This window comes from Halichoerus grypus, chromosome 2, assembly GCF_964656455.1.
Source record: "Halichoerus grypus chromosome 2, mHalGry1.hap1.1, whole genome shotgun sequence".
NCBI lineage: Eukaryota > Metazoa > Chordata > Mammalia > Carnivora > Phocidae > Halichoerus > Halichoerus grypus.
The window spans coordinates 111,103,777-111,127,869 of record NC_135713.1 but is presented as its reverse complement, the minus strand read 5'-3'; the positions used below and the strand labels follow the sequence as shown (position 1 = coordinate 111,127,869).

General features: G+C 38.9%; 1 long non-coding RNA gene across 1 annotated transcript in view; it reads right to left on the bottom strand.

Moving 5' to 3' along the window:
• The window catches only part of LOC144381132 (uncharacterized), a 364,233-nt gene that overhangs the window by 28,732 nt on the left and 311,408 nt on the right, over positions 1-24,093 (bottom strand). Inside the window, exon 7 of the long non-coding RNA XR_013445811.1 lies at positions 8,736-9,003. This is a non-coding gene — a long non-coding RNA (uncharacterized LOC144381132). The remainder of the gene's footprint in view (positions 1-8,735; positions 9,004-24,093) is intronic.

Here is a 24,093-nt window from a genome sequence, read left to right as displayed (position 1 = left end):
TTTATATCCATGAATATATCATTTAAACATGACGGTGAAATTGAAGGTATTTTTGAATACATGAAGTCTGAGATAGCTTGTCACAGTATACCTGCACTATAAAAACATACTAACGAAAGGTCATTAGGCCAAGGGGAAATGATACCAAATGAAAATTCACATCTACAGAAAGGAATAGATAATGACAGAAATGATGATTATAAGAGTAAATATAAATGATGTCTTTTTTTTCTCTTTAATTTATTTGAAAGACAACTGTCTTTGAAAGCAAAAATTTTAAAAGTGCATCGTGGGGTTTATAAAATATGTAGAAGTTAAATGTATGACAAGAATAATAAAAACAAAGGAATAAGTGGAAGTATACTGTTGTAAATTCTTATATGCAAAGTAACATAAGATTCAAGGCAGACAGAGGCAGATGTTATTTTTTTCCATTACATATATAAGAAAGCTGAAGCTCAAAGAGGATCTTCTAGTTGACCAAAGTAATAAAGAGAGTTAATGGCCAAGTGTAGCCTAGGAACCGGGTTTGCAGACTCTAGTCTATTGCTCTTAAAGCAAAATTGGGATTAAGCTTGGATGCCTGATAGTTAATCCAAGCCTTTACATAACTAAAGGAATCTTTTTGCTTAGTCTACAAGGTTTTTCTCTATAATGGCTCATTTCATTTCTCTAAGATTCCCCTTCTTCCCCTATGCTGGCATATTACTTATAAAATGTATAAAGAAAAAAGAAATATGCATAGTTCTGGTTAGTTTCTCTCCAAAGCAATTTAACTTCCCTCACTGACTAAGTCTGGTTAGTCTAGTCTAAGACTTCCCATATCAATCAAGAACAAATTAAGACAATAATGTAGGCATAGGAGAGATTAAGCCTACGGTCTTTAGAGGGGTATTCAAACAAATGCTGTAAAAAGTAATGAAAGCCCATTAAGAATAAGAAAATTGTGTCCCTTCATGTTTCACTGTAATAATGAGCTTTTTCATCTCTTGGTTTGCATCTAGTGTATCTTGACAATGATAGGGGATTATGTCATCCCGTCTCATCAAGTCAGAGTTTAGCATAGAGCAGGATGACCTTCAGTAACCAACGGTGAAGTATGAATAAAAGTGAAATTTATTCCATCCCCACTGCTATTCCAGATGCTCTCTGCCTATCCATTAGCAAAGAGCACTCCATCCAATAGCCCATTTCCAAAACAAAGAACACGGTAGAGCTATTCTTACTAGTTCTCGGCTCTGCATGAGCCAAGAGGGATCTTTTGAAACCTAGGCTGCAAGAAAAGGCTACTGGGATTTCTAATCCACCCATATCAAATTGCACCTTGACATAAGGAGGGCAGAACAACTATAAACAGCTGCTCCACAGACTTGAGGGAAAGCAGCTCCATTTTTGTCTTGGCATATAGTGCACCTTCTTTGTGGGTCATTTAGAGGCAGGGCAGCCTTGCAGACAGATCAGTCCTTCTAGTTGGGCTAATATAAGAATGTAGAAGGCAGTGGGGTGGGGGGAATATTTCAAATGTGTCAAAGAACTGCACCTAAGAACTGGGGTTCAGGCGATTTCTATGCCCATACAAGATAATGGGAAAGGACCAGAGGGAGTTCCTGGTTCACCTTGATTTAAGAATCAGAGCATCATTCAAAAAGAACTATGGTAGGGTAGCCAAATTCATAGAGACAGGAAGTAGAATGGTGGTTGCCTAGGACTCAGGGAAAAGGAAATGGGGAGTTATTATTTAATGGGGATGAAGTTTTAGTCTGGGAAGATGAAAAAAGTTCTGGAGATGGATGGGGGCGATTGTTGCACAATAATGCAAATGTACGTCATGCCACTGAACTGTACACTTCGAAATAGTTAAAAAGGTAAACTTTACGTTATGTATATGTTACCACCATTTTTTTTTAAAAGAAAAAAACTAAAACCATGGTGAGTGAGTTAATTAGCTGTTGGCCCTAATCTGTTTGGAAAAATTCATAGGTCAATATTGCTTTTAGCATCTGGCAAACCTTATACACTTCTCCAGGGCATCATCCAGATTCACTCAGCCACTATAAATGTAGAGAACCCACATCCGTTTGAGAGGGGAGAAGGTAAGATTGGGAGATCAGAAGATCCAATAATAAAACTAAATATGAAAGTAGTATTAATATTCTGTGTCAGGCATCATATTACCAGTCTATCTATAGTTTATTCAACCCAGGACTGTGCAGACACCTATTAGTCTAATTTTAAGAAGAATTCTCACGTAATACCTGAAGGCCCTGCAGTGAACCTGATGAACGTGCTTCAGGAGTAGCAGGTATGTGTTGGTGAGACTTTGGGTCTGCTGGTTGGAAAAAAGGTATTAAAAGTGTAGCTCACTTTCTCAAACTCTGAAGCGTAAGGATCTTTTAAAAAGAATAAAACTCTTCTCCTACCCCTGAGAATAAATCCATAGACCCTAGTTTGATGAACATTGATTTAAGCAACTGAAGCCTTCTGTCATGAAACTGCTGGGCAATTGCAAATTACCCCTGTAGGAGGGAAGTTTTGTTGAACCGATAAAGATATAATTTTAAATTATCATCATAATGACAACACCAAATTTAATGCAAAAAAATTTTTTTTTTTTTTTTTACTAATTCATGGACACCCCACCCCAACTCTGTTCAAGAACATGTGCAGGGACCTACTTTTGTTTAAGAAAGACTTCTCTTAAGTTTTGGGAGTATCTGACAGCCATGACTGATGGGGAAAAAAAAGCGGAGAAACAAATGAAAGGTTTTGGTGGTGATGGTGATTCTCAACAAAAGCAAATTATTTTAAAAATGAATTTACATCCTGAAGTGGGAAGCAGGGCGAGGAAACAGATACGTGTATATAGAGAGGGTGAAATAATTCTTAAGTTTATTTTCAGTAGATCATATGTGGCTCGATTTAGCACATTACACTGTTTTACAAAATGGTGCCACTGAAAATATTCTTTAGCAACAAGACTTGGGGTGTCTCCATCTCAGCACCTCCATTCTTCTCAAGCAATTTGATTTATGGCAACTTGTTTTGGAAATTTAGAGAAAATAGCCTTGTGAGTATTTATATGAGCAGATTTTGTTTTCCCCTTGGGCTGTACAGCTGCCCGCCATTTACTGCTTGCCTGGTTCATGGGCAGGTTTTTTTTTTCCCCCTTTCCCCTCTTGTAGTTCCTACAATAGAAATAATCATTTTTTAAAATGGAAAGGAACCCACTCCCTTTTCATAATCTCAGCTACAGATCTGCTTTTGATTTTGCATGCTTCATTTTGTTCCCTGAAGGATAATTTGGAGGTTTGAGTAATTAACCCAAGATTCATAGGAGGCCGTCTTTCGAAGGCGGGCAATTTTGCTGTGGTGGAGTCGGCCGCTGTCAAGCATTAACTTCTTAATAATAAAGCCTTTCAGACCCTCGACCATCCGCACAAAGATGCACTTGAAGCTAGTGGCTTGGCAGAGTGTAAGCGGACTACTTCTATTCTTTCCTTGGACAAAATAGTCCTCTTGATCTCTGGGTTGGAGCTATTTTTATTTTAGTTCAGTTCTTTTTTGCTTTTTAACTTGGTGGGCAAGTCTTTCACTTATATTTTGATCCACTGCTTAATCTGTTGCCTTTTTTCAAAAAGACCTGCAAAAAGACACCCTTTCCAATATCCAGTGACTAGCTCCCCCTTTCAGTATATTTAGAATCCTCCCTTTTTAGAAGAGCAGTGACTCAACTCCTGAACTGAATAAGAGTTTGCTCCTCTGATCACAGTATGCTTCCTGCTATTAACATGAAATGGCTCCGGTGCAGCACTGGGGGCAATCACACCTGCAATTAACAACCAAATTAGGATGTATCTTTTCTTGGCTAACCGATCCACCATAAATTTGAGGACAGCTGCTGCCCTCCCTCCCATTCCCACCCTCCTTTTAATGCCCCCTCTCAAGCTCTTAGCAGAGAAGTGAACCAGAAATTTTTGTGTTCTAGTTGATAAATCAGTGTATTTTAACTGATTTGGCAAATGCCTACTGAGCGCTTACTATGTAACACTGGGGCAGGCAGTGATCTTTTATTCACTTGTCATCAGGGCTACTGTGCTTGGAACCTCTGCGCTTTGAAAAGGATTATGAAAATAAACCTAGTATTTATATTATAATGTATATAGCAATTATTTATACACATATCTACTACAAAATTAAGAAACAGTTACTTAAATGTCGACCAGCAACATCAACCTAAAACTGCAGACATTTAAAAATCCCATTACATTCAAAAGCAGTTTATGGGTAGATTTTGCCACTTTTCTTTTTCTTTTTTTTTTTTTAAGGTTTTATTTATTTATTTATTTGAGAGAGAGTGCTTGAGCAGAGGTAGGAGCAGAGGGAGAGGGACAAGCAGACTCTGCACTGAGCTCAGAGCCATACGTGGGGCTTGATTTTATGACCCTGAGATGGTGACCAGAGCCAAAATCAGGAGTTGAGCCACCCAGGTGCCCCTAGATTTTTCTCACTTTTCAAAGATTCCCAAATATTCTACTTGTAAAGAAAATTAATTTTTCATGGCCAAATAATTTCATAAGCATATTTATTTTAAAAACTATTTCAAAAATTTTTAAAAAAATTATAGTTACAGTGAGATGTATAGGTATCAAAATGTTTACTTTGATAAAGGCCGGTGGAGGCTTTAAAGCAGCCCAGTGAGAGCAGATGAGAGGTTCAGGGGTGTCAAAGAGGAGGCCTCTGCCATTCAGAAATTTAGTCCCGGGTGGGCAGGCATGGCTAGCGCACTAGTCAAGGAAATGCAAAGGATGTGTTCTACTCGAGGTCCCAGCATTGTCTCTACAACTTGACACCTTTCAGAATATTTGAAGACAACTCTCATGCCAACCCAAAAGGCCTTTCTTTTCTGCTTCTTTCTGTTCCTTATATAATATCATTCTGGTTACTTCCTCTTGATCATACCCCAACTTGTATCTCAAATAATTTGGTGCCCAAAAAGGAAAACCACACTCCAGATGTGGTAAAAAAACAAGTACAAAGGATGTGGGAGTCTTGCCACCTCACTAGAGTTTTATTCTTATATTGATTCAGCCACAGGGTGTTTTGCATGACTACTGGGCTGGTTCTCAACCAGGACACGACAGCTGCCAGGTCCTCTTCACGTCGATGGTGCCAAGCAGGTTACTCTCAACAGGTATTTGTGAAGGTGGCTTTCAAAACGTTTTGCATTTATATTTGCTAAATGTAGTTCTGTAATTCCCCCCTCCCCTCAAAAAACAAACCTTGATTTTGTTATCTGGCATAGTTGCTCTCCCTCTCAGCTTGGTGCCAGCTTAAATTTGGTTAAGTTTGCCTTCTATATTGGAGAAGACAGAGATGATCAAGTATAGAATAAGGGACTATACCCTAGGGACCTCCCCAAAATTATGTCAGTCCCTGTGGTTAGCTTGTTCCATCAGCTACAAAATTCAACAGTGGCACAATTCTCTGTTTTGCCAAGAGTTATTTAATGCTTTACTGAAATAACAACATTCTGATTTTCAAAAACTATCCAAGCAGGAATATTGCTTCTGTAGTTTCTATTTGCAGTTTAATATTATACGTCACATACAATTTAAAAATTATAGGACCCAGAACTCATAGGTACTGACTTATTATTACATTTCTTTATAGAGACAAAATGTCTGAGTCTAGGACGATGAAATTAAATTTATGTGACGCCAAAGGATCAGTAAAAATAAGGGCACTACACCACTCATGGTATAGAGTTGGATGGGACTTAACCAGGTCATTTCATTGTCCCTGTGCCTCCGATTATGTCAGGCCCCAAGTCTGTCTTCATTTCTCTTAGGTCTTTCTTTTTCTATTTCCTTCAAAATTCTGTATAAATGACACAATTTTCTGAGTGCTCCTAGACACTCTAAATTTTAAAGTTTTAAGAAGAGTGTCCAATTCAGTATTCCTTGTCTGGCTTTGCCTTTTAACCTGGATCTAAAGTAATTGGATCTCTGATAAGTACTTAATGGCTTTGGGACATGCAAAGAAGTGTGGGTCCTGCTCTGCATTAAAGGGCTCAGGAATCCAGGGAAGGTGCCACATTCCCTGGCTATGTTAATTAGCCATGCTTGTTGCTAATAAGTCTCTGGAGATATTTTACAGGATCACAGAAGCAATTTGTGATGCCCCGAGTGGGAGGGAGAAACAACACCCTGGCTTTATGAATCTCATAGAAAAGAACGTTGCCTTTTCTACAGAGTCATTGTCCTTACAATTTGGATTTTTTTTTTTAAACCAAACAACAGAACATAGAAATCAAACCTCTGTAATTCAGATTGAATTATGGAAATGTATTTCTCTTTCCCCAGTTGTGTAATTCAATTCACTGTTCTTATCCTTCAACAAAACGCTATTATTAGCTGGAAGCATGAGTTTATAATCATTGTTTTTTTAATTCTATGGATCTCATTCATGGAATTTATTTGCTCTTCAATACTATCTTTCCTTCAAGGGACTCATTACTCATTTACACATCTAGAAAGTAAATAATGTGCCATTAACTGGAAAGAAATGCAGCCTCCAATTCATGGCATCAGGATATGCTTTTTTTTTCCTTTTCTTTCCTTTTCCTTTTTTTTTTCTTTTTTTAACAAGACAAGCATTTGGAAACAGAATACTTTAAAAGGAAAAGATCAGAACTTGTTTTTCAATGAGTTGGGAACAACAGGCACCATTGTAGCCCAAAGCAAGGGTCCTACATTCAATTCAGGGGGAAAAAAAATCCATAACAAACTATTACATGTAAGCTCAAGATTTAGATTAAATATTCTTAGGTTCCAGATGGATCCCAATTTCTTTCTTAAGGTGTCTATCTATTTCCAAATTTAATCATGACTTTTTTTTTAAGACCTTAGTTTTCTGATAAATTAAAAACATTGGTAGTAATCATTTAAAGTAGAAATAAGGGCATATTTCCACAACAGCTATTCATCTGTGGCCCAATTGGCACCATAGGGAAAATTCTTCGCAGCATTCTCTGGGTTGGGGAGAACAGGACACAATCTGCTTTCATCAAAGGGTCAGGATCTAGCTTATCATAAAGTACAGCATGAATCCTGTCTGTCTATGGCATCTATATCAAAGGACAGGCATTCCCAGACATATAATCATTAATCTTATAGGCATCTCAGGAGTGCAAATGATTGATTCCATCTGTGTTGACTGAAGTGGCTACACTGGGCTTCCCCCGAGACAAGGGTAGAACTACTGAAGCTGTCACATTTTTGCTCTCACAGAGGACGAGGGATGATGTTAAAAATAATAATATCTATATATATGATATGTAGAAAAGACATGAATATGTACATACATATTTAGATACATGTCATGTGTTCTATATATATTTTCTATGTATAGCATATCTAATTGTAATAGGTATAATTACCTAAATCTCAAAATTAAACAATTATACAGTAAAAAAAAAAAATCTAACACTTCGGGAATAGTTACTTCATGCTAGGCACTGCTTTCACACTTGGCATATGAATACATTTATTCCTAACAACAATATCAGGGAGGTACATGAATATTCTTATTTTATGGACAAAGGAACTGAGATGCAAAGAAGTTAGATGACTTCCCAAAAGCAAGCAATTAGCAAGAGCCCAGGTGGTCTGACTTTAGAGCAGTGTTACTCAAAAGGTACATGTGAGGAACATATGTAATTTGAAATGATCCGTAGGCACATTTTTTTTAAAAAGTAAACTGACATAGATGAAATTAATTTTAATAATATATTTTCTTTAGTTCACTGTATCCCAAATATTATCATTTCAACAGGTAACAATAGGAAAATTATTAATGAGATATTTTACATTTTTTAACTAATTCCTTGAAATCCCCTGTGTGTTTTACACTTAGAGCACATCTCAGTTTGAACTAGACATGTTTCAAGTGCTTGATGCCACTTGGCTAGGGTCTAGTGATCGTGAGTCAACTTTCTAAATATCCTCATTTCACTACAAGTGGTGTATTTTACCCTGCAGTCTTACTCTTCTCTTTGGTTGGAGGCAGTTTTGAAATGCAGAAATGTAGTGGAGAAGGGGATTAGTGTGGTTTCTGGGAGAACTGGAAGAATCAGACTCTTTCCACCTATTTGGAGCCTATATGAATGTTAGAATAAGGCCTGGCTCTAGGATGACACAGCGCCTCTGGTTCACAGCAGTAGCCCCCACTCGCCCCTCAGGCCACCAACTCCACACCCACACACCATGACCCTGCATTTCCTTCTCAAGCTCTCTGTGGGCTCCCTGGGAAGACTAGGCTGGGAGGACAGGGGACATAGGAGAGACTGCCCCAACACGCAGTTCTTGGTTGTGTGCACTCAGCAAGGTTAGGTGGGCTCACCCTGGGTGTTTCCGTTAGAAAGGAAATGAGAGCAGGCCCTTCAGGGTATGTGTTGTGGGTGGCCCTGTGTCAGCCAGAAACTGTTCTGGACAGAGAATGATGTTCCCTGTGCTCATCTCTGCCAGCATAAAAAAGGCAGAGGGGCAGTCTCCAGTCCTTAGCCTCCTGGGTGGTATGAGTTATATATTTTTTTTCTCTGTTTCTCCCCTCTTCCTGAAGATAGTCCTCTTTGGGGCTGCAGGCTTAGTTTCTCTTTCATTTCATTACTTTTTGATCATGAAAAGTTCCCTCCTTGGTCTGCCTTCAGGTGGTAGTCTCTATCACCGATGTCTTACCTCTGGAAGGTGGGCTTCTGAGGACAGGAAGGTAGACAGTGGTCAGGGGACCAAGGTAGTCTCCCTAGTGTCCTAGGCGGTCAAGGGTTGACTAGTGGGGTAGGCTCACAAAAGTGTCAAGAGAGTTCCTTCCAGTCAGAGAGAGCACAACCTATTACTGGGCAGTCAGCTCTTTTCACACCCAAGAGGTGCATGCTCCTTCTGTTCTGCTCGGAAGCTGTTTCAGAAATCGCAGTCTCTGCCACCACCTTCTCAGCCCTGCTCACAGCTGGAGATGGAGGGTGCAAGCAGGAAAGAAAAGATGATCAGACGGATACACAGTCATTTCTGTATCTGTATCTGGAAAAGTATTTTTCAAACTTTTTGACTATAATTCACTGTAAGAAACATATTTAAATTGGTACGACGATTTTGAAGAAACTGTTCGGTGGCCTCTGCTAATGCTGAATCCCCACATACCCAATGACCCAGCAATTCCATTCCTCGTTAGATCCCCTAGCCAGCAGGGATGTGGACATATGTTTGCCAAAAGACGCACAGTAGTAAGTTCATAGCAGTACTCTCTGTAATAGTAAAAAAAGAACACGCCCCAAAAATCATCCACAAGAAACTGGTTTAAACAACTATGTGTGGTCATACAGTATGCAATGTGTATATTGTATATAATTCAATACTGAGAATGAGCAAAACCACAGCTATATTATATATTATATTATTATCTCTCTCAAAAATAGTGCCAAGCAAAAGAAGTCAGACACCAAAGGTATAATAGAACACATGTGACATCGTTTCAGTTACACAAAGTTCAAAAAGGCAAAACTAACCTATGTTACGTATCAGGCTACATTTTATATTGCAATGGACAACACATAACACATACATAAATGAGTTGAAAGGATAAGGAAACAATTCTATTCCTACTATACATAGTGTACGCTGATTTTTTTTTTTCTATACTGCTTTTCTAAAGCCTAGTTGCTACCCACTTGATGGATTTTATAATCTTAAATGGACTGTGACCTGTAGTTTAGAAAACACTCTTATTAATGTAGGTCAGGGTCTCAGACTAGCCTGGGGGCTACCTAATTTCTCTTTGCTTCCGTTTCCTTCTCTATAAAATGAGGATAATAATGGTGCCCATCTCACAGGGTCGCTGTGAGGATCGGATGAGTTAATGCACATTAAGCACTTAGCACAATGCCTGGCACGTGTTTACACACATGCTTTTATTAGTAGTTTCATTTCTAAGTACTTTCAGATCTTTCTTCAGGCAAATAAACCTTCTAAATCCCTGCTCTATACCTACTGATAACATAAACTAAACTTCCAGCAGAGACTTCAATATGACTTCTTGCTCCAGGGAAGCCAGGACTTCTGGGTTTTCCACCTACAAGTGGGCTTCTTTAAATTGCTTCTGTGTTCCCACATCCTGTTCCACTGGGCTGTTTTCTTGTCTGCTCTGATCTTTTAGGCAGGGCCTGAGATCATCTGGGCATGTAGAGTGTAACTGTATTTGCACAATTCTTGTTTTTAAAGTCATCTTAGCTTGGGAAGTGTTGGCGACAGCTAAGAGCAGCCCTCCTATTTGGCCAGGGGGTCTCACCAGCCCCCATCGCTTCCTCTAACAACAAGCGCTTTATGCTCCATGCAAAAAGACCAGCTGTCAGTTTAAATTTCCCTAATCCAGCCAGATCCCAACTCGGCCAATCAACAGTCTCTATCTGGGGGAAGCCCATCTGTGAAATGCAGCAGTGCCCTTACTGGAATGACATGTCATAAAAATTAGTTTGGGCACTAATCTAAGGAAGCTTTGTGCTGAGTGGAGGGACTGCAAGGTCCCGGCTGGTGTTCTTCTCTTTGCCAAAAAGCTGGACCAGATGAGCAGGGCAGAGCTTGAACATAAAGCAAGCGCCTTCACCTCCTGCCCCCTCCCATGAGATGTTGTCCTCAGCGATAAGGGAAGAACCTTACCCACTCCCCCAAGTTTTCTCTCTCAGGCAGCCCATACTCTGTCACACAAGGGGGCTGCCTAAAAGGATGGGTGGATGGAAATCTATCAGTATTGCTGGGTTTTGTTTTTTGGGGGTGGAGGGGTGGTGTTGTGTCTACTCTTTTCTAGCTGCAAGGTTATACATGCCAACACATGTTGGTCCAATTTGTTTAAAAAGGACACACGACCTCATCCTCCTAAGAAAAATTCTTCTGGGTGGGCCTGGGTGGCTCAGTTGGTTAAGTGCCTTCCACTCAGGTCATGATCCCAGGGTTTCTGGATCAAACCCGTTTGGGCTTCCTGCTCAGTGAGGAGTCTGCTTCTCCCTCTCCCTCTCCCCCTGGTTCATGCTCGCTCTCTCTCTCTCTCTGTCAAATAAATAAATAAAATCTAAAAAAAAAGAAAGAAAGAAAGAAAGATTCTTCTAGTGTGAGCTGCCCCTCTCACTTCTAGAAGAATAGTTGCACCCAAAACATGTTTTCTGATCTTCTGAAAAAAATGAAGCCTTTCATTTTGCTGTATCTTAATGGTCCAGGTGACATTTTTCTCCTGGGACCACCTCTCCTGACCTATTTGTTTCCTCTCAATTTACACCACACCCTCCCTTTACCACCATCCCCCTTTCTAAAAATTTTCCTGGACGCTTTCCTCCTTTCAGCCTCCATCACAGGCCCATGGAGAGACTTAGGGAAGGGTGGCCAACAGCTCGGCAGGGGCCAGAACCAAACTTGGTATGGCAGGGGTGCCAGTTCTTGTCCAGGCTTGCTGGGCATGGCCAGAAATGGGAGGAGCCCCCAAATACAGCCCCAACTTCAAGGATCCTGCAACAGGGGGTTGGAGGTGAAGGTTGAGGAGGTAGGAAATGGTTTGCACATGTGAAATGCTTGCTAACTATTCATGGCAGAGTATGAATGCATATACACAGAGGGCACCAGCATAGCAAGGGCATGGGGTTGGCTGCCCAACTCCACATGCAGGGTCTGGAATCTCATTTCTACTACTTCTCCATGTTTGAATCACATATATTCAGTTTTCCAAAGATTTTTATTGAGGGTCTCCTACATTGTCTGTATTGTTTCAGGTATCTAGGGATACATTTCGTCAAAGACAATTCACCAGTTAGGCTGCCTGGAAGTGTGCACAAGGCTGACTGACCAATTAAAGCATAAACTTTATAGACAGGCGCTCAAAGGATCTGGAGCAGGCCTCTTTACATCCTTAATTGACTGAATAATGTGCTTCATCTGTGCCATTTTAAAAAATCACCATGCCATGAATCACAAATTTTGAATTGTATTTTCAGACAATCACATGGGCATTTTCACACTTGCCCATTTTTATGTAGTTTAACTCCCACTTTAGAAGATTTTGGGACCTTTTCTGAAAGTATAGATCCTATCCAAGAAGTTTAGACATATGAGTTCTGTAGTAAAACTAGAAAAAAAGAAAAAGTCCATCACATTCTTATATTTTAAAAAACTACAGATTTTTTAAAAAGTCTTTTCCTCATAATATTCGGAACATTTTCTGACTTAATTCATTTTATTTTATTTTATTTTTATTTTAAAATAATCTTTGGAATAAAGAGAACTAACCAATGTTTTGGCCCCATCTTTTCTCCAAGGCAACATAATTAATCAGATTGCTGTTTTAGGTCAGCCTGAACTCTGGGCAGGCAGCTTTAGAGTTTGAGGGATCCAGAGAGTATTTTCTAAGGACTTTGGTACACACAATATATATTAGACCAAAAGACAAGCAATCAATCTGTTTGTTAAAACCGTATGCTTATGCAATATTATATGGTGAAATTTGTTTATTATGCCATTTAAAAGCAAGTCACCAAGACTTTCATGACATTTTGGAAAGAGATTTTAACATCGTCTAAAGCAAGACTGAAATGAATTGAAGCCAACAGAGAGGGGGTTGGGAGAGAGGAGAAAGAGAGACGATAGACACAATGTTAAACCTCAGGGTGGAAATCTAGTGAGCTTGGGGGAAGAGTAGATTAAAAAAAATTTACTCATTCATTCATTCATTCATTCACTCACTTATTTGCTTCTTCACTAAACACCACTAAGGGCTCATTAACACAGTACCAGGCAATACACGATTAGGTTAAGCCTAACATTTCTCCCCAGCTCATGTGATCCCTTTCAAGCTACCCTTCCATCCCTTCCACTACAGCTCTCTCTCCCTCAATGTGGTCCTTTCCTCAACACTCCACATACTCTACATGTCTGTCTTTACTTCATTATTTTCAGTTCATTTTTCTAAACCTCACACTTCTTTTCCCAGCCCTAGCCTCAAATAAATAATTTGTATTGAGCTCCCATAGAGCTGTGATGTCTACTGTATAAAATGAAGTGCAAGATGCAACCAGGAGCTATGATTCATGCTTACAACATAGGGAATTTGGACGACACATTACATGTGCTTAGTACCAGCTAGCTGACCCATGCGATGAATGGGAGTTTGTGGGTTGAAAAACCACGGGAAGTTTTTTAAAGAACTGCAGTTTAAGTCTTGAGACTAAGACTCAGGTGGTTGTAAAAGAGAGCAGAGACATTCCTGGTGAATGTGAAAAGCCACCTACCCCAGGAAAGCCCACCCCATTGGCTGTGTTGATTGCTAGCAGCTCTGTGAGCACATCCCAGGCCTAAACATTCTGTCAGCTATTTGAATACATGTGCTTTAGCACAGGCTAAAAAAAAAAACGAAGATGGGCCAGTGTGTCTCTCTGGCTTTTCCATTTCTCTTCATCCTGTTTATTTTAAGCCCCTTGAGAAGAGGTTCAGATCTGATCTTTAGCTTGAAGGGACTGATAGTGCAAGAACTAGCAGTTTATAAGAATTTAAGGTCCCATGAATATGTGACAATCAGGCCAGGTCCCTGTGTGAACTGAGAAAGAAAGAGATGAGAAAACTATCATGGGCTTTGTACAAAGAAAGTGTTCTACACATAACCGAGTCAGTAAGGATTGATTTATATTGGTTACACTGCAGTGTAATGCAACCATAACATCAGAAGGAAACAGTAAAATAGGGCCAGAGTGTGCAGTGAGGGTCAGTAAGGGAATTCAGAGGCATCAGGCTGACTAGGAGGTAGAAGGAGGGGCCTGTGCCTGATGGAGAGCTTGAGAGGATGGGAGAAGCACTGGAGAGTGGAGTGAGCTGGGGGAGGCAGCACTTCCAAACCCAGAACAGTCCCTGAGAACACTGTCATCAGCAGGAGATCCTCAGAGAGCACCTAGCTGGGAGGGGGGCTGGGGATCAATTTCCTGTTTAAATTGTACATCAGTTGACGTGAAGCATTAATATCTCTCTCTAAGGCAGCTACTGTGAAGTGAGGGAATTCTCAACAAAGTTTTCCTATTTGTTATCTTTACCTCGAGTCTCTATCATAAAAATTAAAATGCCAACTAAACCAGACTAATAGAAATAGGAACACGATACTCTTGCTAGAAAATTCTGGGCTTTCCTGCATCTTTGTCTAAGATTCATTAAGAAAAATGATTCAAACCTTGGAAATAACAAAAACAAGATTACTGTGTGTCTTTTTAATATGTTTGCCTGAGTGTCATCTGACACTCTAGGGGAAGGTGACATTGCTTGTCTTAATAATTAGGGCCCCAACTCTGTAAAGTTAGATGTTATCTTTTTTTTAAGATTTTATTTATTTGACAAAGAGATAGAGAGCACAAGTAGGCAGAGCAGCAGGCAGAGGGAGAGGGAGAAGCAGGCTCTCCGCTGAGCAGGAAGCCCAACGCGGGGCTCGATCCCAGGATTCTGAGATCATGACCTGAGCAGAAGGCAGATGCTTAACCCACTGAGCCACCCCGGCGCCCCAAGTTAGATGTTATCTTATAAAAAACTGATACATTGCACCATGATTTCTATCTGGAAAAAAAGTGATTTCTGTCTGGCAGAAAAAATGGTTATGGCTTTATTGCCCTGTATGTGCTGTTAACCTATTAGGCGTCTAAATTTGCAATTTATACGGGAGTTTTTCTTTCTGCATACCAGTTTTCATTTTCCCCTTTGAGTCAGCTTTGTCATCCCTTTACTTCTATCATAAACGAGTTTAATAAATCTTTGACACATGCTCACTATTTGTATATTTGTATAAGAGATGTGTTTTCAACTTCTTGAAAATTATTACTCGACAACTCTTAGAAGTGTGACTTGGTATCATAGGTTTAATGTACTCATTAACAAACACCTGGCTGGTGATTTACCTCTGGTAATATTAAGGACTTCTGAATATTGTAATTAGCATCAGTAATTTTATACAGGGTATTTTATGTATGTTCATACACAGTAACCTTGGAAAAGATAACGAAGAGGAAGTGGCATTTGTAAACCATTGAACAAGTCTTGAATAGGGTTAGCAAATTAGCAACAGAAACAAATAATTTTCTAATTTGCAAGAAATGTTCTTCCACTATTCTGCAGAACTGGTCTTCCCTACACCCATGGGATTGTGAAATTCTTGCAAGCTGTCAAGTCAGGAAGCATTTCAAATAGAAAGAGGAACTTTAAAAAAAATGTATCCCTGGGGAAAGATTTTTTTTCCTCCCCCTGGTCCAAAAGGACACATAATTCATTTCAGCTGCTTTGTATTTTCATGAAATCATCTTAACAAAAAGTAAAGAAAAATTGAGATCTTCCAGAAAGGCATTAACTATAGGGACAAATTTAATTTTCTCTTGGTGAGATCTAGTGAACCTTCAGTGTTTAAGGTAAACAAGATTTTGTTAGCCACCAATACTTTGTGGGAATCTTGAAACATCTGAATTAATTTTTTTCTTAAAATTAACCTGAAGGCAGCCAATGAACCAACTCCCATTACTTTAAAACATCTATGACAATATTGAATTAAGCCTCCCAAACTTTTCCTATGCCCAATTTTTCTTTCTTTATAGAATATGGTACTTCTCTTATGGTTTGAAATTCCTGCATAATACAAATTTGAATTTGTCACACATAACCAAAAAAGATTATTAAGTTCTTACCATATATAAGACTCCACACAAAAAGACTACAATTCAGTTGGAGAGGAAATAACCAAATAAAATCCCTGTATAAAAGACATAAAGGTACATTTTTGGTGTGGTTAGAATTTAGTTTCTGTTTTAGCAGATCTTGATCATCTTTGGGCTATAGCCAGATAAAAGATGGTATGGTTTCTCTTACCTAGAGTAAGGCATAGTATAATAGTGCCTCTGTGTGTGTGTGTGTGTGTGTGTGTGTGTGTGTGTGTGTGTGTGTTCTAGGCTAGGATTGATTTTTTTATAGGGACCATTTGAAAGACAGACTGAAAAAGGGCCAAAGGAAATAGGCTGAGATTGGTCACTTATCTCACTTGTTCATTCATTTAGTAACCATATCCCAAGATCTAATGGGTCTTGTAAAGGAGGCAGAACATCAACTAAGTGTCTATTACAAAACACATATTTAATAAACATTCACTAATTTGAGTTAAAGGTATATCAGAAACGAACCTTGCCTTCAGAGAGTTTATAATCTATGAGAGGCTGCATTTAGTCAAATAACTGTGTGGCAAAGGAGAAAGTGGATTCCATGAAAGAGATACAGATAGAGAGTTTGGTGGGCACTGGGAAAGCTAAGGTTGCTTCCAGTTGGTGCATCAGGCTACACTTTTGGTACAAAACCATCCTTCCATGGGTTGGATGTTGACATACGGCAATGAAGGGAGGGACTCTGTACGTAGAGGATGAACGTGAGCCAAGGCTCAGAGGTAAAACAATGTGGGATTTGAGTGGGGAAGCTCACTTTGGGTGTTAAGAGAATTGGTTGTGATGAGCACCAGGTATTGTATGCAAGTGTTGAATCACTATATTGAACACCTGAAATTAATACTACACTGTATGTTAAATAACCAGAATTTGAATAAAAACTTTTTAAAAAGAAAGAAAATTGGTAGAAAAAGAGCTTGAAAAGATATAGTAAGTTCAAATACTGATAGCCCCTAATACCATACAGAGTTTGAACCCAGAGCTGAAGACAAAGAAACATTACTGAAGATGGTTTTCCATCTTTGTGTAATATGCTGCTATTCCTAACAGAGAAAAAGTTTGTAGTATATGTTTAATTTCTTTAAGCATCCCTGTAAGAAATCTCAGTATGTTTGGTTATATTGGTTTTTGTTTTTGTTTTTGTTTTGTTGTTGTTGTTGTTGAAAAATCGTGTCTTAGAATCCTATAGTTTCCTATAGGTTCCTATAGTATTTAGAATCACCTTTGGCCCACAGGACTCCCAGCTTCAGAATGCTCTGCTCACAAGGGATTTACAACTTACTCTTCCAAGAAAATTGCTGCTAATGTTTTTATTATAAAAGATATGGGTGTCAGTCATCATTCCTAGTCTCTCAGTAGATAAGAAACTTCACTTCTAGTGTGAGTCCTTATACTAGGTTCTCTGACCAGAAGTGGTTCTTCAGTAATGAAGGTGAATTGCCTTTTTCCCATGGCTGATCACTGTGGACCTTTGTCTGCAGTGCTCCTGGAGAGCCTCTGATGCTCTTCAGTCACTGTGCCACTCTGATTTATTCTCCTGCTTTTAGAAGCCGACTCTCCTTAGGCCTACAGTAATGATATGTTGATTACCTATATATTATTGAATTGTGGCAGCAGTTACATCAATATTGAATAACTACTGTTTACTGAGCACTCACCGTGTCCTAAGTTGGTGACAGAGAATAATCACCCAACAAGACAGAGACAAGACTATAACTGTTATCCACATTTGCCAAGGAGAAAAGCAAGGCTCAGACTGATGAAACTTGCCCATAGTCATACAGAAGGAAGCAGCAATTGGGCCATGGTATTCTGATGGGAGAATCCAGGCAGTTGCCTCTCGGTGGACACAGAGTCCTTCCAACTGTTGTCTCTAACCTTCCCAGCCCCAATTCACTTCCGCAGAGAAGGAGATTGTGCAATTAGAACATTGGCCTGGGCCTTGGGTCCCACTTCTTATCTGACAGCCAGTTACCTTCTACTTCTCAGGAATGTCTTTCTACACCATTGCTGGCAACACTTCAAAACCAGAAAGCAATGGAGTTTCTGTGACGCCTATTCCTGGGACCTAGAGACTACAATTCAAGGCTGAAGTTTACCTGATTGTCACTGTCGATTCACTCTTTTCTTTATAATCTACTAGCTTTGGGGAACTTTTAAATCTTAAGATATATTTTAGCCCTTTTTCCAGAGCATTTCACTTTTTCAGATCTTTAAAATAGTTTTGTTCTTTCTTTGTCCTTGATTATTTAAACTTGTACAACTAGAAATGTTTTCTCAGACCCGATCCTTATCCCTCCTAGGATTTCATTGCTTTAGTGGTTATTTTCTGAAATCATCTAATCTTTCCATGTATCTCTAGAATTTGGGGGATCAATACCCAATAATGACTATAACTATTCTAGTAGAGACTCCAGCAACTGTGTCCAAAGAAGGATCTCTGTCTTCATAATTAAATTCCTCAGATATGGCCATCACTTGGTAAATCGAACCTTTCTTGAGGCCTTTCTTAGTATCATCATTCCTAGGTATCACTGTCATTCTCACCTTTCTTCTTTTGCCAAAGTAAGAGGATATTCCTCTGGATTTATTTATTGAACTAATTAAATACCTCTATGCACAGTGAATGGAAAGCACATTGAATTAGACATCTAAGACACAACAACAACAACAAGAAAGAAAATATCAAAGGTATTTCCCCTAAAAGAAGATCAGATGAAAAAGTTGTCTTTTACCAGTTCTGAAGGGTTACCAACCTTCCACTCTGTACCATAAAGTCTCTGCCTGATACCTAAAACATTTGGAGTAATCATAATGGGGCTTCACTTGTTTTCATGAGATTATGGTCCCAAGAGAGCAGGAAAAGCTCTGCCATGCATATTTATACTCAACAAAACTCCATGGCCATAGTCTGCCTTCCTTTAATCCATCCCATCTGTCTCTTACTCAAATCATGCCTTCCTTTAGTCATTCAACAAAAACTGCATGTGTATTATGATCCAGAAACTGTATGCTAGTCTCTGGCATTACTCTAACAATGCAAGCTGGCCATCCTTCCACTGGGTAGAACCTCATAGGATCTTAGGAATCTGAAACCTCTTTTAAAAGGATTAAGGATAAAAGACTACAAAATAAGCTTTTGACTAATAAAGAGATTTTTAAAAAGTGTTTCATGGTTGTTTTCCATTCATTATGGAATTTAAAATGCCTTAATATTTGCCTAGCATTTTTACAGGCTTCAAAAGACTTCCATTAAGCACGCTGTAGTTAAAGGTCTACTTACAGGGTTTGGATAGTTTGAGAAGGTCTTCCTCACTATGAACTCCTTGAGTGAAGAGAGTTTTATTAATATTTATACCTCTAGAACCTGGCCCAGGGCTGGGTATAGAATTGGCAAACAGTAAGCAATTTTTGAATGAATGTCTTCAATTACACGTATTAAATTATTTCTCCTACCGGTTTGTAATTGGAGGCTGTTTCTACTATTTCCTTTTCATGTGGTCAGCACTGTTCTCATTAGACAAGGCACTTGGCTGAATCTCACCCAGGAAAAAAAGTCAGGCTGGATTTAGAGCATGAACTGGGACAATGCCATGTTATCTAGCCACATCATTACTCCTTGAAGCCATAACCAAGGAGGTTTCCTGTCATCCTTTATAAAATGAAAAGCTTGGTGAACACACAAAGTTGCTAGGTGGGCAAATTGGAGAACTAAGTTTCATGTTGGAGGTGATAGTTTCATAATGACAATGATGAAGGTTTTAGAAATATTAAGACATATTTAAACAGAAATACCAAGATGGCATCTGAAGCAAGTACTTCATCAACATGCCTTCTTGAACTCTGCCCTTTCCTAGAGGACTTCGGAATTATTTTCTCTTACATATGCCAAATGAATGGCTACTGGTTAAAAACACTAATCCACCTGATGAGCATAATATAAGATACAACAGGTATAACTGTCTAGCACTTTGGTTTCTGGAAGAAAGCAAGATAACTGGCTGTAAGTTACCCATATTAGAAGTAAGGGACAGATATGAATTTCAAGAGTGTTAAGGTCTTAGTTCTGACCTTGTGGTAAGATAATTTCTTGCTATTTCCATATTTCCCCATCAGAGATCTTAAATACCCTGATTTTCAAAGGCCCTATCTTTGAATACAAAACATTAATAGGAGATAACCCAAGACTTAGAGGTTGAAAACATAGAGGCACCTGGGTAGCTCAGTTGGTGGAGTGTCTGACTCTTGATTTTGGCTCAGGTCATGATCTCGGGATCCTGAGACTGAGTCCTGCATCGGGCTTCCTGCTGACCGTGGAGCCTGCCTGGGATTCTCTTTTTCCCTCTCCCTCTGCCCCTCCCCCCATGCATATGTTCTCTTTCTCTCTCTAAAAAAAATTTAAAAATGTATCTTGTCAATAGGATGAATATTGGCAAAAAAAAAAAAAAAGTTGAGATAATTTTAAATACCTGGAACTTAGATATTTTCCTATTGATCTTGGAAAGGTCACCTAAACTCTCTAAACCTAAGTTTTCTAACTTTGATAGAAATATTTTTAAATTGGCCTATTTATCTTTTCTTTTATGGATGCTATAGGAATAGAGTTAATACAGATAAAATACTTATAAAAATTAAGAGACCTATTCAAATGTATACTATTTTATTTAAATAGATTATTTTTCCTTTTTTGGTCCAAACTCAGCTCTAAGGAGAAAAAGTGGCCAATAAGAAAAGACTGAAAAAGTCAATTCTGGAAAAGTCAGCTCCGAATCTAAGAGAAGTCTGAGTCAGTCATCAGTCAGGCAGTAAGTCTAAAATAAATTAATCACACAACCTCAGCTTCCTATTCCCTTTTCTGTTTGACTTTGATGAGCATCTATGTGGATGGGGTAAACTTATGTTTCTTCTTTGGTAATAATATTGTGAAAATATGTTCTTTTACCCCACTAACATGAGAAGCAGAAGGAGGAAGTGAAGATGAACTGGAAGAGTGAGCTGCATCAGTAAATGTGAGCTGAGCTACTCAGAGTCTTGGCAAGAGCCCAGTAATTCCTGAAACCTTCAGTGTTTCTTTTACACACACACACACACACACACACACACACATTTTATGTATAATGTGTATAATATGTTTAACTCCCACTATGTGCCAGATACCTCTCAAAAGAATGAGATTATGCTCTTGGATGGGAAATACATACTTCCTGCTTCCAGAATGCTTACATTCTAGTGTAAGAAATAAAATACTGAAGTCAGAAAAAAATTAAAACAAATACAAATAATTATATATGCTATAGCATAACCCTAAAATAATTACACAGTAATAGGCAGGTGAGAATGGGGGATGGGGTTGGACAACTTTAGAGACGATAGACAAGATCTCTCTGTGAACTAAAATCTGAATATCCAGAGGTCCCAGCCAGGAGAAAATATGGAAGAAGAACTAAAAGATCACCTGAAGTAACTTAGTTGAAAAAAATCTGCAGAAAAAGGAGGTTGGAAAAGGAGGCAGGAGCCAGATCATATACACTTTTTTACTCTATGAACTTGGGGTTTATTCTAGGGGTAATAGGAAACTCTTGGAGGGTTTTGAGAGACTCTGATTTGTGGGTCAATGTCTTTCATCAGCTTTGGACAATTTTTAGCCATTATATCTACAAGGGTTTCTTCTGCCCCATATCTCTCTTTCCTATCCTTCTGTGACACCATTTGGTAGGGTCTCACATATCTAGAACATTCTATTCAGTGGTGGGGTTATTTTTCCACTCTTCTCCTTGTAGTTCAGTTTGGATCATTCTATTGACCTGTCTTCAAATTCACTGATTCTTTCTTGGTCTGTGTAGTCTTATAGTTAAACACATTTTTCTTTTCTGATACTGTAGTTTACAGCTCTATAATTTCTACATGAGCTTTTCATAGAGTTTTTATTTCTATGCTGAAGTTCCCCATCTGGCATAAAGTACTTTTCTAAAAAATGTTTGCTATATGAATGAACTGGTTTTGCTTGCTCTGTCAATAAGAAAGGCATTTTTAAAATATAGGGAAAAAATCATATTTAGAACATTCAGTTTGTCACAAATTAGCTGTCTTCCACTAAGATTCAGTAACTCCTGGCACAACCAGGTGATAGCCATCCTAAGTTGCATACTTTGCTAATTTAACCTTACTTTGGGGACAGCTAATGTTAAATGCACTTTCATATTATTGGTATTTTTATACTTAGTTTCCTCTGGAAGCCCACAGGACTATACCCACAAGCATATGAACACTAAAGCACTTTGCTCAATAGTGCAGAACTACAGCAACTGTAATAAATGTCTCCCTTTTGCAAATGCTTTTAATAAAGCCAGAATGTCTTTGGGTTCATTTTTTTTCTGTAGAAAAAAAGACAAGTCATTCTGCTAGCAAGATACAGAATATGCCCCTTGGAACAGATTTTACGTGACTTAAATTCTTTCTGTCTAGTGAACAGCTTTGGCAAGTCTCTCCATGTGCAAAGGTGAAAGGAAGATATGCTTTTCACCTGGAGAAGAAAACCCTGGAAGTTTGTCCTGCAAAGCACAGACACTAGAATTGTAGGAAACCCAGAATTTAACAGTTATGATTTAAAAAAAGAAGTGAAAGTGAAAAGAGGAAGTCTCCAGTAGTCCATTAAATGTTTCTGGCCCAGACAAAACAAAATAATAAGGCAAGGCTATCGAACTGTATAGTAAGAAAAACAGGAATGTACATTTTCCAGAAAGCACTGGACTCTCACATAACCTTGAAGGGACTGATGCTTCTGGCAAGGGGTTATGCAAAGAGTTGAAATCACTATGTTTTTATTAGAGCTTATTGTTATTGTGGCCTAACACAATGCTACCTGCTGCCCTGTGTGTGTTTCAAGTGTAGGCAAAAATCCAGAAGATTTCCTAAATTTCTTTTTTTAAGAGATTTTATTTATTTATTTGAGAGAGAGAGAGAGATCATGAGCAGGGGATAGGGGTAGAGGGAGAAGTAGACTCCCCACTGAGCAGGGAGCCCAATATGGGACTCAATCCCAGGACCCTGGGATCATGACCTGAGCCGAAGGCAGACGCTTAACCAACTGAGCCACCCAGGTGCTCCAGAAGATTCCCTTAAGGAGGTGCATACTGACCTATATTACAACTCTATAACTGTTCATACATTCATGTGTGTACATACACACACATGCTCACAGACACACACACACAGCCTTTTAATCTCTCAGTAAAAACTTAAACTCTTTCATATTCATCTGTACTTTCTAGACATTATACAGAGAGACAGACATCTGAATTCGGCCGGTGGGAGGGCTGCCCAGTGATTAATTAGATCAGTGCACGGTTTGGGATATGCTGACCTTTTCTGTCCCTGCTAAGCCCACGGCCTCTGTTTCTGAGTGCTTCCCTCTCTGCAGACTGTAACAGCAGCGTTCCTTTCAAAGTGCTTCACAGACTTTACTTCTCATTGCCCCAAGGAGAGGCCATTATTAGTCTCTTCACTTCGCTGACTGGAGTGAATTGACCTGCTTAGGGTCCAGTGGGAATTGGTATCCAAACTGGAATTACAACTTTGGTGCCTTTAGACCAAGTCCCATGCACTGGCCACCTAGGACAAGCCTGTTGCAGCTCTTTTCTCCCCCTGCCCTGTCTCTGTAGAGGTAACCCACACTAAGGATGCATCTAATCAGTCTGTGAATTTTGGTTTTGCCATATTTATGGTATTTTTGATGCTGTGATGCGCTATTTATGATGCTGATAAAGGTTTACTGTTGATTAAAGTTAAAGAACTAGTCTGTGTCAGGATCTATAAATCCTTGTACTTGAAAAAGCCAGACAGATGGGTAATGCTGGATATTAGTGAATGGGATGCAGAAATTTAAAAAATCCTTGTGTACAGCTGATGAAAGAGATACTGTTCTCACATCTCACAGACCAGAACATAATCCCATAGCCACCTAACTGCAAGGGGGTCTTTGAATGTCATCTTTTTTTCAGATATCCACATGTTCTATAATAATGCTATAATAATGGGCACTTTTACTATAGAAGAAGGAATAAACCATATAGAAGAGAGCTAGAAAGTGTTGTCTCCCATATTAGAATTTTTTTTTCAAATTATTACTAATAAGAATCAAACAACCAAGGAGAGGGGACATTAAATAAATCTGTCATCAAACATTTACCTCTTCTGCAGTCCTTAAAATTAAAGTGAACATCTGAGATCTTTCACTGGTTATTTTTATTATATTTTTTTATTTTACGTATTTGTATTGGACCTTAGATACTGAGGGCTGGTTGAATCATCAGCCTCATTTCATGACATGTTAT